Source organism: Globicephala melas, chromosome 1 (assembly GCF_963455315.2).
Source record: "Globicephala melas chromosome 1, mGloMel1.2, whole genome shotgun sequence".
Lineage (NCBI taxonomy): Eukaryota > Metazoa > Chordata > Mammalia > Artiodactyla > Delphinidae > Globicephala > Globicephala melas.
Window position 1 is genome coordinate 63,811,359 of NC_083314.1, and position 14,326 is coordinate 63,825,684.

Consider the following 14,326-nt stretch of genomic DNA (forward strand, 5'->3'; position numbering starts at 1 on the left):
CCCGAACACTAGCCCGAACACTAGCGTTCGGGCTAGTGTTAGGGTTAAGGGACGGGGACGGTTTAGGATCCAGGTGAGGGTACGACAACGATTTAGGGGGAGCGTGCGTCTGAGGGCGTGTGTTAGTGTTAGCGTACGGGTTAGGATTAGGGAACGGGTGAGGGTCAGGCTCCTGGGAAGTGTTAGGGTTAGGGTTCTGGCTAGGGTTAGGGTTAGGGGACTGGGAAGGTTTAGGGTGCAGGTGAGGGTACGACAATGCTTTAGGGGGAGCGTGCGTTTGGGGGCGCAGATTAGTGTTTGTGTACGGGTTAGGATTAGGGGACGGGTGAGGGTCAGGCTCCGGGGAAGGGTTAGGTTTAGGGTTCGGGTTAGGTTTAGGGTTAGGGGACGGGGACGGTTTAGGGTCCAGGTGAGGGTACGACAATGCTTTAGGTTGAGCATGCATCTGAGGGCGTGGGTTAGTGTTAGCGTACGGGTTAGGTAAGGTGACGGGTGAGGGTCAGGCTTCGGGCTAGGGTTAGGGTTAGGGGAAAGGGACGGTTTAGGGTCCATGTGAGGGTACAACAACGCTTTAGGGTGAGCGAGATTGTTAAGGTGCGGGTTAGTGTTAACGTACGTGTTAGGATTAGGAGACGGGTGAGGGTCAGGCTTCGGGGAAGGGTTAGAGTTAGGGTTCGGGCTAGGGTTAGGGTTAGGGGACAGGGACGGTTTAGGGTCCAGGTGAGGGTACGACAACGCTTTAGGGGGAGCGTGAGTGTGAGGGCGCGGGTTAGTGTTAGCGTACGGGTTAGGATTACGGGACGGATGAGGGTCAGTCTTCGGCGAAGTGTTAGTGTTAGGGTTCGGGCTAGGGTTAGGGTTAGAGGACGGGGATTGTTTAGGGTCCATGTGAGGGTACGACAACACTTTAGGAGGAGCGTGCGTGTGAGGGCACGTGTTAGTGTTAGCGTACATGTTAGGATTAGGGGACGGGTGAGTGTCAGGCTTCGGGGAGGTGTTAGGGTTAGGGTTCGGGCTAGGGTTAGTGTTAGGGGACTGGGATGGTTTAGGGTCCAGGTCAGGGTACGACAACGCTTTAGGGGGAGCGATCGTGTGAGTGCGCGGGTTAGTGTTTGCGTACGGGTTAGGATTAGGTGACGGGTGAGGGTCAGGCTTCAAGGAAGTTTAGGGTTAGGGTTCGGGCTAGGGTTAGGTTTAGGGGACGGGGACGGTTTAGGGTCCAGGTGAGGGTATGACAATGCTTTAGGTTGAGCATGCGTCTGAGGGCGCGGGTTAGTGTTAGCGTACGGGTTAGGATTAGGGGACGGGTGAGGGTCAGGCTTCGGGGGAGTGTTAGGGTTACGGTTCGGGCTAGGGTTAGGGTTAGGTGACGGGGACGATTTAGGGTCAAGGTGAGTGTACGACAACGCTTTAGGGTGAGCGTGCGTCTGAGGGCGCGGGTTAGTGTTAGCGTATGGGTTAGGATTAGGGGACGGGTGAGGGTCAGGCTTCGGGGAAGGGTTAGGGTTAGGGTTCGGGCTAGGGTTAGGTTTAGGGGACGGGGACGGTTTAGGATCCAGGTGAGGGTACGACAACGCTTTGGGGGAGCGTGCGTTTGAGGGCGCGTATTAGTGTTAGCGTACGGGTTAGGATTAGGGGACGGGTGAGGGTCAGGCTTCGGGGATGGGTTAGAGTTAGGGTTCAGGAAAGGGTTAGGGTTAGGGGACGGGGACGGTTTAGGGTCCAGGTGAGGGTACGACAACGCTTTAGTTGGAGCGTGCGTGTGAGGGCGGGGTTTAGTGTTAGCGTCTGTGTTAGGATTAGGGGATGGGTGACGGTCAGGCTTCGGGGAAGGTTTAGGGTTAGGGTTCGGGCTAAGCTTAGGGCTCGGGTACGGGGTCGGTTTAGGGTCCAGGTGAGGGTACGACAACGCTTTAGGGGGAGCGTGCGTGTGAGGGCGCGGGTTAGTATTAATGTACGGGTTAGGATTAGGGGGCGGGTGAGGGTCAGGCTTCTGGGAAGGGTTAGGTTTAGGGTTAGGTCTAGGGTTAGGGTTAGGGGATGGGGACGGTTTAGGGTCCAGGTGAGGGTACAACAACGCTCTTGGGGGAGCGTGCGAGTGAGGGCGCGGGTTAGTGTTAGCGTCCGTCTTAGGATTAGGGGACGGTTGAAGGTCAGGCTTCTGAGAAGGGTTAGGGTTAGGGTTCGGGCTAGGGTTAGGGTTAGGGGACGGGGACGGTTTAGGGTCCAGGTGAGGGTACGACAACGCTTTAGGGTGAGCGTGCGTTTGAGGGCGCGGGTTAGTGTTAGCGTACGGGTTAGGATTAGGGGACGGGTGAGGGTCAGGCTTCGGGGAAGTGTTAGGGTTAGGGTTCGGGCTAGGGTTAGTGTTAGGGGACGGGGACGGTTTTGGGTCCAGGTGAGGGTACGACAACCCTTAGGGTGAGCGTGCGTGTGAGGGCGCGGGTTTGTGTTAGCGTATGGGTTAGGATTAGGGGACGGATGAGGGTCAGGCTTCGGGGAAGGGTTAGGTTTAGGGTTCGGGCTAGGGTTACTGTTAGGGGACGGGGACGGTTTAGGGTCCAGGTGAGGGTACGACAACGCTTTAGGGGGAGCGAGCGTGTGAAAGCGTGGGTTAGTGTTAGGGTACGGGTTAGGATAAGGGAACGGGTGATTGTCAGGCTTCGGAGAAGGGTTAGGGTTAGCTTTAAGGCTAGGGTTAGGGTTAGGGGACGGGGACGGTTTAGGGTCCAGGTGAGGGTACGACAACGCTATAGGGGGAGCGTGCGTGTGAGGGCGCGGGTTAGTGTTACCGTCCGGGTTAGGAGTAGGGGACGGGTGAGGGTCAGGCTTCAGGGAAGGGTTAGGGTTAGGTTTCGGGCTAGGGTTAGGGTTAGGGGACGGGGACGGTTTAGGGTCCAGGTGAGGGTACGACAATGCTTTAGGTTGAGCATGCGTGTGAGGGCGCGGGTTAGTGTTAGCGTACGAGTTAGGATTAGGGGACATGTGAGGTTCAGGCTTCAGAGAAGGGTTAGGGTTAAGGTTCGGGTTAGGGTTAGGGTTAGGGGACGGGGACGGTTTAGGGTCCAGGTGAGGGTACGACAACGCTTTAGGTTGAGCATGCGTCTGAGGGTGCGGGTTAGTGTTAGCGTACGGGTTAGGATTAGGGGACGGGTGAGTGTCAGGCTTCAGGGAAGTGTTAGTGTTATGGTTCGGGCTAGGGTTAGGGTTAGGGGAAAGGGACGGTTTAGGGTCCATGTGAGAGTACGACAACGCTTTAAGGTGAGCGTGATTGTGAGGGCACGGGTTAGTGTTAGCGTACGGCTTAGGATTAGGGGACGGGTCAGTGTCAGGATTCGGGTAAGTGTTAGGGTTAGGGTTCGGGCTAGGGTTAGGGTTAGGGGACGGGGCGGTTTAGGGTCCAGGTGAGGGTACGACAACGCTTTAGGAGTAGCGGGTGTGTGAGGGCGTGGGTTAGTGTTAGCGTACGGGTTAGGATTAGGGGACGGGTGAGTGTCAGGCTTCGGGGAAGGGTTAGGGTTAGGGTTCGGGCTAGGGTTAGGGTTAGGGGACGGAGACGGTTTTGGGTCTAGATGAGTGTACGACAACACTTTAGGGTGAGCGTGAGTGTGAGGGCGTGGGTTAGTGTTAGCATACGGGTTAGGATTACAGGACGGATGAGGGTCAGGCTTCGGCGAAGTGTTAGTGTTAGGGTTCGGGCTAGAGTTAGGGTTAGAGGACGGGGATGGTTTAGGGTCCATGTGAGGCTACGACAACACTTTACAAGGAGCGTGCGTGTGAGGGTACGTGTTAGTGTTAGCGTACGTGTTAGGATTAGGGGACGGGTGAGGGTCAGGCTTCTGGGAAGGGTTAGGGTTAGGGTTCGGGCTAGGGTTAGTGTTAGGGGACTGGGATGTTTTAGGGTCCAGGTCAGTGTACGACAACGCTTTAGGGGGAGCGGTCGTGTGAGGGTGCGGGTTAGTGTTTGCGTACGGGTTAGGATTAGGTGACGGGTGAGGGTCAGGCTTCAAGGAAGGTTTAGGGTTAGGGTTCGGGCTAGGATTAGGGTTAGGAGATGGGGACGGTTTAGGTTCCAGGTGAGGGTATGACAACGCTTTAGGTTGAGCATGCGTCTGAGGGCGCAGGTTAGTGTTAGAGTACGGGTTAGGATTAGGGGACGGGTGAGGGTCAGGCTTCGGGGAAGGGTTAGGGTTAGGGTTCGGGCTAGGGTTAGGTTTAGGGGACGGGGACAGTTTAGGGTCCAGGTGAGGGTGCGACAACGCTTTAGGGGGAGTGTGCGTGTGAGGGCGCGAGTTAGTGTTAGCGTCCGTGTTAGGATTAGGGGACGGTTGAGAGTCAGGCTTCGGAGAAGGGTTAGGGTTAGGGTTCGGGCTAGGTTTTGGGTTAGGGGACGGGGACGGTTTAGGCTCCAGGTGAGGGTACGACAACGCTTTAGGGTGAGCGTGCGTGTGAGGGCGCGGGTTAGTGTTAGCGTACGGTTTAGGATTAGGGGACGGGTGAGGGTCAGTCTTCGGGGAAGTGTTAGGGTTAGGGTTCGGGCTAGGGTTAGTGTTAGGGGACGGGGACGGTTTAGGATCCAGGTGAGGGTACGACAACTCTTTAGGGTGAGCGTGAGTATGAGGGCGCGGGTTCATGTTAGCATACCAGTTAAGATTAGGGGACGGGTGAGGGTCAGGCTTCGGGGAAGGGTTAGGGTTAGGGTTCGGGCTAGGGTAAGTGTTAGGGCACGGGGACGGTTTTGGGTCCAGGTGAGGGTACGACAACGCTTACGGTGAGCGTGCGTGTGAGGGCGCGGGTTAGTGTTAGCGTACGGGTTAGGATTACGGGACGGATGAGGGTCAGGCTTCGGGGAAGCGTTAGGGTTAGGGTTCGGGCTACGGTTAGGGTTAGGGGACGGGGACGGTTTAGGATCCAGGTGAGGGTACGACAACGATTTAGGGGGAGCGTGCATTTGAGGGCGCGTATTAGTGTTAGCGTAAGGGTTAGGATTAGGGGACGGATGAGGGTCAGGCTTCGGGGAAGGGTTAGGTTTAGGGTTCGGGCTAGGGTTAGTGTTAGGGGACGGGGACGGTTTAGGGTCCAGGTGAGGGTATGACAACGCTTTAGGGGGAGCGAGCTTGTGAAAGCGTGGGTTAGTGTTAAATTACGGGTTAGGATTAGGGGACGGGTGAGGGTCAGGCTTCGGAGAAGGGTTAGGGTTAGCGTTAAGGCTAGGGTTAGGGTAAGGGGATGGGGACGGTTTAGGGTCCAGGTGATGGTACGACAACGCTTTAGGGGGAGCGTGCGTGTGAGGGCGCGGGTTAGTGTTAGCGTACGGGTTAGGTTAGGGGAAGGGTGAGGGTCAGGCTTCGGGGAAGGGTTAGGGTTAGGTTTCGGGCTAGGGTTAGGGTTAGGGGAAAGGGACGGTTTAGGGTCCATGTGAGGGTACGACAACGCTTTAGGGTGAGCGAGATTGTGAGGGCGCGGGTTATTGTTAGCGTACGTGTTAGGATTAGGGGACGGGTGAGGGTCAGGCTTCGGGGAAGGGTTAGGGTTAGGGTTCGGTCTAGGGTTAGGGTTAGAGGACGGGGATGGGTTAGGGTCCATGTGAGGGTACGACAACACTTTAGGAGGAGCGTGCGTGTGAGGGCACGTGTTAGTGTTAGCGTACGTGTTAGGATTAGGGGACGGGTGAGTGTTAGGCTTCGGGGAGGTGTTAGGGTTAGGGTTCGGGCTAGGGTTAGTGTTAGGGGACTGGGATGGTTTAGGGTCCAGGTCAGGGTACGACAACGCTTTAGGGGGAGCCGTCGTGTGAGGGCGTGGGTTAGTGTTTGCGTACGGGTTAGGATTAGGTGACGGGTGAGGGTCAGGCTTCAAGGAAGTTTAGGGTTAGGGTTCGGGCTAGGGTTAGGGTTAGGGGACGGGGACGGTTTAGGGTCCAGGTGAGGGTACGACAATGCTTTAGGTTGAGCATGCGTCTGAGGGCGCGGGTTAGTGTTAGCGTACGTGTTAGGATTATGGGACGGGTGAGGGTCAGGCTTCGGGGGAGTGTTAGGGTTACGGTTCGGGCTAGGGTTAGTGTTAGGTGACGGGGACGATTTAGGGTCAAGGTGAGTGTACGACAACGCTTTAGGGTGAGCGTGCGTCTGAGGGCGCGGGTTAGTGTTAGCGTATGGGTTAGGATTAGGGGACGGGTGAGGGTGAGGCTTCGGGGAAGGGTTAGGGTTAGGGTTCGGGCTATGGTCAGGGTTAGGGGACGGGGACGGTTTAGGGTCCAGGTGAGGGTACGACAACGCTTAAGGGGGAGCGTGCGTGTGAGGACGCGGGTTAGTTTTAGCGTACGGGTTAGGATTAGGGGACGGGAGAGGGTCAGGCTTCGGGGAAGGGTTAGGGTTAGGGTTCGGGCTAGGGTCAGGGTTAGGGGACTGGGACGGTTTAGGGTCCAGGTCAGGGTACGACAACGCTTTAGGGGGAGCGGACGTGTGAGGGCGTGGGTTAGTGTTTGCGTACGGGTTAGGATTAGGTGACGGGTGAGGGTCAGGCTTCGGGGAAGGGTTAGGGTTAGGGTTCGGGCTAGGGTTAGGTTTAGGGGACGAGGACGGGATAGGGTCCAGGTGAGGGTACGACAACGCTTTAGGGGGAGCGTGCGTGTGAGGGCGCGGGTTAGTGTTAGCGTACGGTTTAGGATTAGGGGACGGGAGAGGGTCAGGCTTCGGGGAAGCGTTAGGGTTAGGGTTCGGGCTAGGGTTAGGTTTAGGGGACGGGGACGGTTTAGGATCCAGGTGAGGGTACGACAACGCTTTAGGGGGAGCGTGCGTTTGAGGGCGTGTATTAGTGTTAGCGTACGGGTTAGGATTAGGGGACGGGTGAGGGTCAGGCTTCGGGGATGGGTTAGAGTTAGGGTTCGGGAAAGGGTTAGGGTTAGGGGACGGGGACGGTTTAGGGTCCAGGTGAGTGTACGACAACGCTTTAGTGGGAGCGTCCGTGTGAGGGCGGGGTTTAGTGTTAGCGTCCGTGTTAGGATTAGGGGACGGGTGAGGGTCAGGCTTCGGGGAAGGGTTAGGGTTAGGGTTCGGGCTAAGGTTAGGGTTAGGGTACGGGGTCGGTTTAGGGTCCAGGTGTGGGTACGACAACGCTTTAGGGGGAGCGTGCGTGTGAGGGCGCGGGTTAGTATTAGCGTACGGGTTAGGGTTAGGGGACGGGTGAGGGTCAGGCTTCGGGGAAGGGTTAGGGTTAAGGTTAGGTCTAGGGTTAGTGTTAGGGGATGGGGACGGTTTAGGGTCCAGGTGAGTGTACGACAACCCTCTTGAGGGAGCGTACGAGTGAGGGCGCGGGTTAGTGTTAGCGTACAGGTTAGGATTAGGGGACGGGTGAGGGTCAGGCTTCGGGGAAGGGTTAGGGTTAGGGTTCGGGCTAGGGTTAGGGTTAGGGGATGGGGACGGTTTAGGGTCCAGGTGAGGGTACGACAACGCTTTACGGGGAGCGTGCGTGTGAGGGCGCGACTTAGTGTTAGCGTCCGTGTTAGGATTAGGGGACGGTTGAGAGTCAGGCTTCGGAGAAGCGTTAGGGTTAGGGTTCGGGCTAGGGTTAGGGTTAGGGGACAGGGACGGTTTAGGGTCCAGGTGAGGGTACGACAACGCTTTAGGGTGAGCGTGCGTGTGAGGTCGCGGGTTAGTGTTAGCGTACGGTTTAGGATTAGGGGACGGGTGAGGGTCAGGTTTCGGGGAAGGGTTAGGTTTAGGGTTCGGGCTAGCGTTAGTGTTAGGGGACGGGGACAGTTTTGGGTCCAGGTGAGGGTACGACCACTCTTTAGGGTGAGCGTGAGTGTGAGGGCGCGGGTTCGTGTTAGCGTACCGGTTAAGATTAGGGGACGGGTGAGAGTCAGGCTTCGGGGAAGGGTTAGGGTTAGGGTTCGGGCTAGGGTTAGAGTTAGGGGACGGGGAGGGTTTTGGGTCCAGGTGAGGGTACGACAAAGCTTAGGGTGAGCGTGCGTGTGAGGGCACAGGTTAGTGTTAGCGTACGGGTTAGGATTAGGGGACGGATGAGGGTCAGGCTTCGGGGAAGCGTTAGGGTTAGGGTTCGGGCTAGGGTTAGGGTTAGGGGACTGGGACGGTTTAGAATCCAGGTGAGGGTACGACAACGCTTTAGGGGGAGCGTGCATTTGAAGGCGCGTATTAGTGTTAGCGTACGTGTTAGGATTAGGGGACGGATGAGGGTCAGGCTTCGGGGATGGGTTAGAGTTAGGGTTCGGGAAAGGGTTCGGGTTAGGGGTCGGGGACGGTTTTGGGTCCAGGTGAGGGTACGACAATGCTTTAGGTTGAGCGTGCGTCTGCGGGCGCGGGTTAGTGTTAGCATACGGGTTAGGATTAGGGGATGGATGAGGGTCAGGCTTCAGGGAAGGGTTAGGTTTAGGGTTCGGGCTAGGGTTAGTGTTAGGGGACGGGGACGGTTTAGGGTCCAGGTGAGAGTACGACAATGCTTTAGGGGGAGCGAGCGTGTGAAAGCGTGGGTTAGTGTTAGCGTACGGGTTAGGATTAGGGGACGGGTGAGGGTCAGGCTTCGGAGAAGGGTTAGGGTTAGCGTTAAGGCTAGGGTTAGGGTTAGGGGACGGGGACGGTTTAGGGTACAGATGATGGTACGACAACGCTTTAGGGTGAGCGTGCGTGTGAGGGCGCGGTTTAGTGTTAGCGTACGGTTTAGGATTAGGGGACGGGTGAGGGTCAGGCTCCGGGGAAGGGTTAGGGTTAGGGTTCTGGTTAGGGTTAGGGTTAGGGGACTTGGAAGCTTTAGTGTACAGGTGAGGGTACGACAATGCTTTAGGGGGAGCGTGCGTTTGAGGGCGCGGGTTAGTGTTTGCGTACGGGTTAGGATTAGGGGACGGGTGAGGGTCAGGCTCCGGGGAAGTGTTAGATTTAGGGTTCGGGCTAGGTTTAGGGTTAGGGGACGGGGACGGTTTAGGGTCCAGGTGAGGGTACGACAATGCTTTAGGTTGAGCATGCGTCTGAGGGCGCGGGTTACTGTTAGCGTTCGGGTTAGGATTAGGGGACGGGTGAGGGTCAGGCTTCGGGGAAGGTTTAGGGTTAGGTTTTGGGCTAGTGTTAGGGTTAGGGGAAAGGGACGGTTTAGGGTCCAGGTGAGGGTACGACAACGCTTTAGGGTGAGCGAGATTGTGAGGGCGCAGTTTAGTGTTAGCGTATGGGTTAGGATTATGGAACGGATGAGGGTCAGGCTTCGGCGAAGTGTTAGTGTTAGGGTTCGGGCTAGGGTTAGCGTTAGAGGACGGGGATGGTTTAGGGTCCATGTGAGTGTACGACAACACTTTAGGAGGAGCGTGCGTGTGAGGGCACGTGTTAGTGTTAGCGTACGTGTTAGGATTAGGGGACGGGTGAGTGTCAGGCTTCGGGGAGGTGTTAGGGTTAGGGTTCGGGCTAGGGTTAGTGTTAGGGGACTGGGATGGTTTAGGGTCCAGGTCAGGGTACGACAACGCTTTAGGGGGAGCCGTCGTGTGAGGGCGTGGGTTAGTGTTTGCGTACGGGTTAGGATTAGGTGACGGGTGAGGGTCAGGCTTCAAGGAAGTTTAGGGTTAGGGTTCGGGCTAGGGTTAGGGTTAGGGGACGGGGATGGTTTAGGTTCCAGGTGAGGGTATGACAACGCTTTAGGTTGAGCATGCGTCTGAGGGCGCGGGTTAGTGTTAGAGTACGGGTTAGGATTAGGGGACGGGTGAGGGTCAGGCTTCGGGGAAGGGTTAGGGTTAGGGTTCGGGCTAGGGTTAGTGTTAGGGGACGGGGACGATGTAGGGTCATGGTGAGTGTACGACAACGCTTTAGTGTGAGCGTTCGTCTGAGGGCGCGTGTTAGTGTTACCGTACGGGTTAGGATTAGGGGACGGGTGAGGGTCAGGTTTGGGGAAGGGTTAGGGTTAGGGTTTGGGTAGGGTTAGGTTTAGGGGACGGGGACGGTTTAGGGTCCAGGTGAGGGTACGACAACGCTTTAGGGGGAGCGTGCGTTTGAGGGCGCGAGTTAGTGTTAGCGTCCGTGTTAGGATTAGGGGACGGTTGAGAGTCAGGCTTCGGAGAAGGGTTAGGGTTAGGGTTCGGGCTAGGGTTAGGGTTAGGGGCCGGGGACGGTTTAGGCTCCAGGTGAGGGTACGACAACGCTTTAGGGTGAGGGTGCGTGTGAGGGCGCGGGTTACTGTTAGCGTACGGTTTAGGATTAGGGGACGGGTGAGGGCCAGTCTTCGGGGAAGTGTTAGGGTTAGGGTTCGGGCTAGGGTTAGTGTTAGGGGACGGGGACGGTTTAGGATCCAGGTGAGGGTACGACAACTCTTTAGGGTGAGCGAGAGTGTGAGGGCGCGGGTTCATGTTAGCGTACCAGTTAAGATTAGGGGACGGGTGAGGGTCAGGCTTCGGGGAAGGGTTAGGGTTAGGGTTCGGGCTAGGGTAAGGGTTAGGGGACGGGGACGGTTTTGGGTCCAGGTGAGGGTACGACAACGCTTACGGTGAGCGTGCGTGTGAGAGCGCGGGTTAGTGTTAGCGTACGGGTTAGGATTAGGGGACGGATGAGGGTCAGGCTTTGGGGATGCGTTAGGGTTAGGGTTCGGGCTACGGTTAGGGTTAGGGGGCGGGGACGGTTTAGGATCCAGGTGAGGGTACGACAATGATTTAGGCGGAGCGTGCATTTGAGGGCGCGTATTAGTGTTAGTGTAAGGGTTAGGATTAGGGGACGGATGAGGGTCAGGCTTCGGGGAAGGGTTAGGTTTAGGGTTCGGGCTAGGGTTAGTGTTAGGGGACGGGGACGGTTTAGGGTCCAGGTGAGGGTATGACAACGCTTTAGGGGAGCGAGCTTGTGAAAGCGTGGGTTAGTGTTAGCGTACGGGTTAGGATTAGGGGACGGGTGAGGGTCAGGCTTCGGAGAAGGGTTAGGGTTAGCGTTAAGGCTAGGGTTAGGGTTAGGGGACGGGGACGGTTTAGGGTCCAGGTGATGGTACGACAACGCTTTAGGGGGAGCGTGCGTGTGAGGGCGCGGGTTAGTGTTAGCGTCCGGGTTAGGATTAGGGGACGGGTGAGGGTCAGGCTTCGGCGAAGTGTTAGGGTTAGGGTTCGGGCTAGGGTTAGTGTTAGGGGACGGGGACGGTTTAGGATCCAGGTGAGGGTACGACAATGCTTTAGGTTGAGCATGCGTTTGAGGGCGCGGGTTAGTGTTAGCATACGGGTTAGGTTAGGGGACGGGTGAGGGTCAGGCTTCGGGGAAGGGTTAGGGTTAGGTTTCGGGCTAGGGTTAGGGTTAGGGGAAAGGGACGGTTTAGGGTCCATGTGAGGGTACGACAACGCTTTAGGGTGAGCGAGATTGTGAGGGCGCGGGTTATTGTTAGCGTATGGGTTAGGATTAGGGGACGGGTGAGGGTGAGGCTTCGGGGAAGGGTTAGGGTTAGGGTTCGGGCTAGGGTCAGGGTTAGGGGACGGGGACGGTTTAGGGTCCAGGTGAGGGTACGACAACACTTAAGGGGGAGCGTGCGTGTGAGGGCGCGGGTTAGTGTTAGCGTACGGGTTAGGATTAGGGGACGGGAGAGCGTCAGGCTTCGGAGAAGGGTTAGGGTTAGGATTCGGGCTAGGGTCAGGGTTAGGGGACTAGGACGGTTTAGGGTCCAGGTCAGGGTACGACAACACTTTAGGGGGAGCGGGCGTGTGAGGGCGTGGGTTAGTGTTTGCGTACGGGTTAGGATTAGGTGACGGGTGAGGGTCAGGATTCGGGGAAGGGTTAGGGTTAGGGTTCGGGCTAGGGTTAGGTTTAGGGGACGGGGACGGGTTAGGGTCCAGGTGAGGGTACGACAACGCTTTAGGGGGAGCGTGCGTGTGAGGGCGTGGGTTAGTGTTAGCGTACGGTTTAGGATTAGGGGACGGGAGAGGGTCAGGCTTCGGGGAAGCGTTAGGGTTAGGGTTCGGGCTAGGGTTAGGTTTAGGGGACGGGGACGGTTTAGGATCCAGGTGACGGTACGACAACGCTTTAGGGGGAGCGTGCGTTTGAGGGCGCGTATTAGTGTTAGCATACGGGTTAGGATTAGGGGACGGGTGAGGGACAGGCTTCGGGGATGGGTTAGAGTTAGGGTTCGGGAAAGGGTTAGGTTTAGGGGACGGGGACGGTTTAGGGTCCAAGTGAGGGTACGACAACGCTTTAGGAGGAGCGTGCATGTGAGGGCGCGGGTTAGTATTAGCGTACGGGTTAGGATTAGGGGACGGGTGAGGGTCAGGCTTCGGGGAAGGGTTAGGGTTAAGATTAGGTCTAGGGTTAGTGTTAGGGGATGGGGACGGTTTAGGGTCCAGGTGAGGGTACGACAACCCTCTTGAGGGAGCGTACGAGTGAGGGCGTGGGTTAGTGTTAGTGTACAGGTTAGGATTAGGGGACGGGTGAGGGTCAGGCTTCGGGGAAGTGTTAGGTTTAGGGTTCGGGCTAGGGTTAGGGTTAGGGGATGGGGACGGTTTAGGGTCCAGGTGAGGGTACGACAACGCTTTACGGGGAGCGTGCGTGTGAGGGCGCGACTTAGTGTTAGCGTCCGTGTTAGGATTAGGGGACGGTTGAGAGTCAGGCTTCGGAGAAGCGTTAGGGTTAGGGTTCGGGCTAGGGTTAGGGTTAGGGGACGGGGACGGTTTAGGGTCCAGGTGAGGGTACGACAACGCTTTAGGGTGAGCGTGCGTGTGAGGGCGCGAGTTAGTGTTAGCGTCCGTGTTAGGATTAGGGGACGGTTGAGAGTCAGGCTTCGGAGAAGGGTTAGGGTTAGGGTTCGGGCTAGGGTTAGGGTTAGGGGACGGGGACGGTTTAGGCTCCAGGTGAGGGTACGACAACGCTTTAGGGTGAGCGTGCGTGTGAGGGCGCGGGTTAGTGTTAGCGTACCAGTTAAGATTAGGGGACGGGTGAGGGTCAGGCTTCGGGGAAGGGTTAGGGTTAGGGTTCGGGCTAGGGTAAGGGTTAGGGGACGGGGACGGTTTAGGATCCAGGTGAGGGTACGACAACGCTTTAGGGGGAGCGTGCGTGTGAGGGCGTGGGTTAGTGTTAGCGTACGGTTTAGGATTAGGGGACGGGAGAGGGTCAGGCTTCGGGGAAGCGTTAGGGTTAGGGTTCGGGCTAGGGTTAGGTTTAGGGGACGGGGACGGTTTAGGATCCAGGTGAGGGTACGACAACGCTTTAGGGGGAGCGTTCGTTTGAGGGCGCGTATTAGTGTTAGCATACGGGTTAGGATTAGGGGACGGGTGAGGGTCAGGCTTCGGGGATGGGTTAGAGTTAGGGTTCGGGAAAGGGTTAGGTTTAGGGGACGGGGACGGTTTAGGGTCCAAGTGAGGGTACGACAACGCTTTAGGAGGAGCGTGCATGTGAGGGCGCGGGTTAGTATTAGCGTACGGGTTAGGATTAGGGGACGGGTGAGGGTCAGGCTTCGGGGAAGGGTTAGGGTTAAGATTAGGTCTAGGGTTAGTGTTAGGGGATGGGGACGGTTTAGGGTCCAGGTGAGGGTACGAAAACCCTCTTGAGGGAGCGTACGAGTGAGGGCGTGGGTTAGTGTTAGTGTACAGGTTAGGATTAGGGGACGGGTGAGGGTCAGGCTTCGGGGAAGGGTTAGGTTTAGGGTTCGGGCTAGGGTTAGGGTTAGGGGATGGGGACGGTTTTGGGTCCAGGTGAGGGTACGACAACGCTTACGGTGAGCGTGCGTGTGAGGGCGCGGGTTAGTGTTAGCGTACGGGTTAGGATTACGGGACGGATGAGGGTCAGGCTTCGGGGAAGCGTTAGGGTTAGGGTTCGGGCTACGGTTAGGGTTAGGGGACGGGGACGGTTTAGGATCCAGGTGAGGGTACGACAACGATTTAGGGGGAGCGTGCATTTGAGGGCGCGTATTAGTGTTAGCGTAAGGGTTAGGATTAGGGGACGGATGAGGGTCAGGCTTCGGGGAAGGGTTAGGTTTAGGGTTCGGGCTAGGGTTAGTGTTAGGGGACGGGGACGGTTTAGGGTCCAGGTGAGGGTATGACAACGCTTTAGGGGGAGCGAGCTTGTGAAAGCGTGGGTTAGTGTTAAATTACGGGTTAGGATTAGGGGACGGGTGAGGGTCAGGCTTCGGAGAAGGGTTAGGGTTAGCGTTAAGGCTAGGGTTAGGGTAAGGGGATGGGGACGGTTTAGGGTCCAGGTGATGGTACGACAACGCTTTAGGGGGAGCGTGCGTGTGAGGGCGCGGGTTAGTGTTAGCGTACGGGTTAGGTTAGGGGAAGGGTGAGGGTCAGGCTTCGGGGAAGGGTTAGGGTTAGGTTTCGGGCTAGGGTTAGGGTTAGGGGAAAGGGACGGTTTAGGGTCCATGTGAGGGTACGACA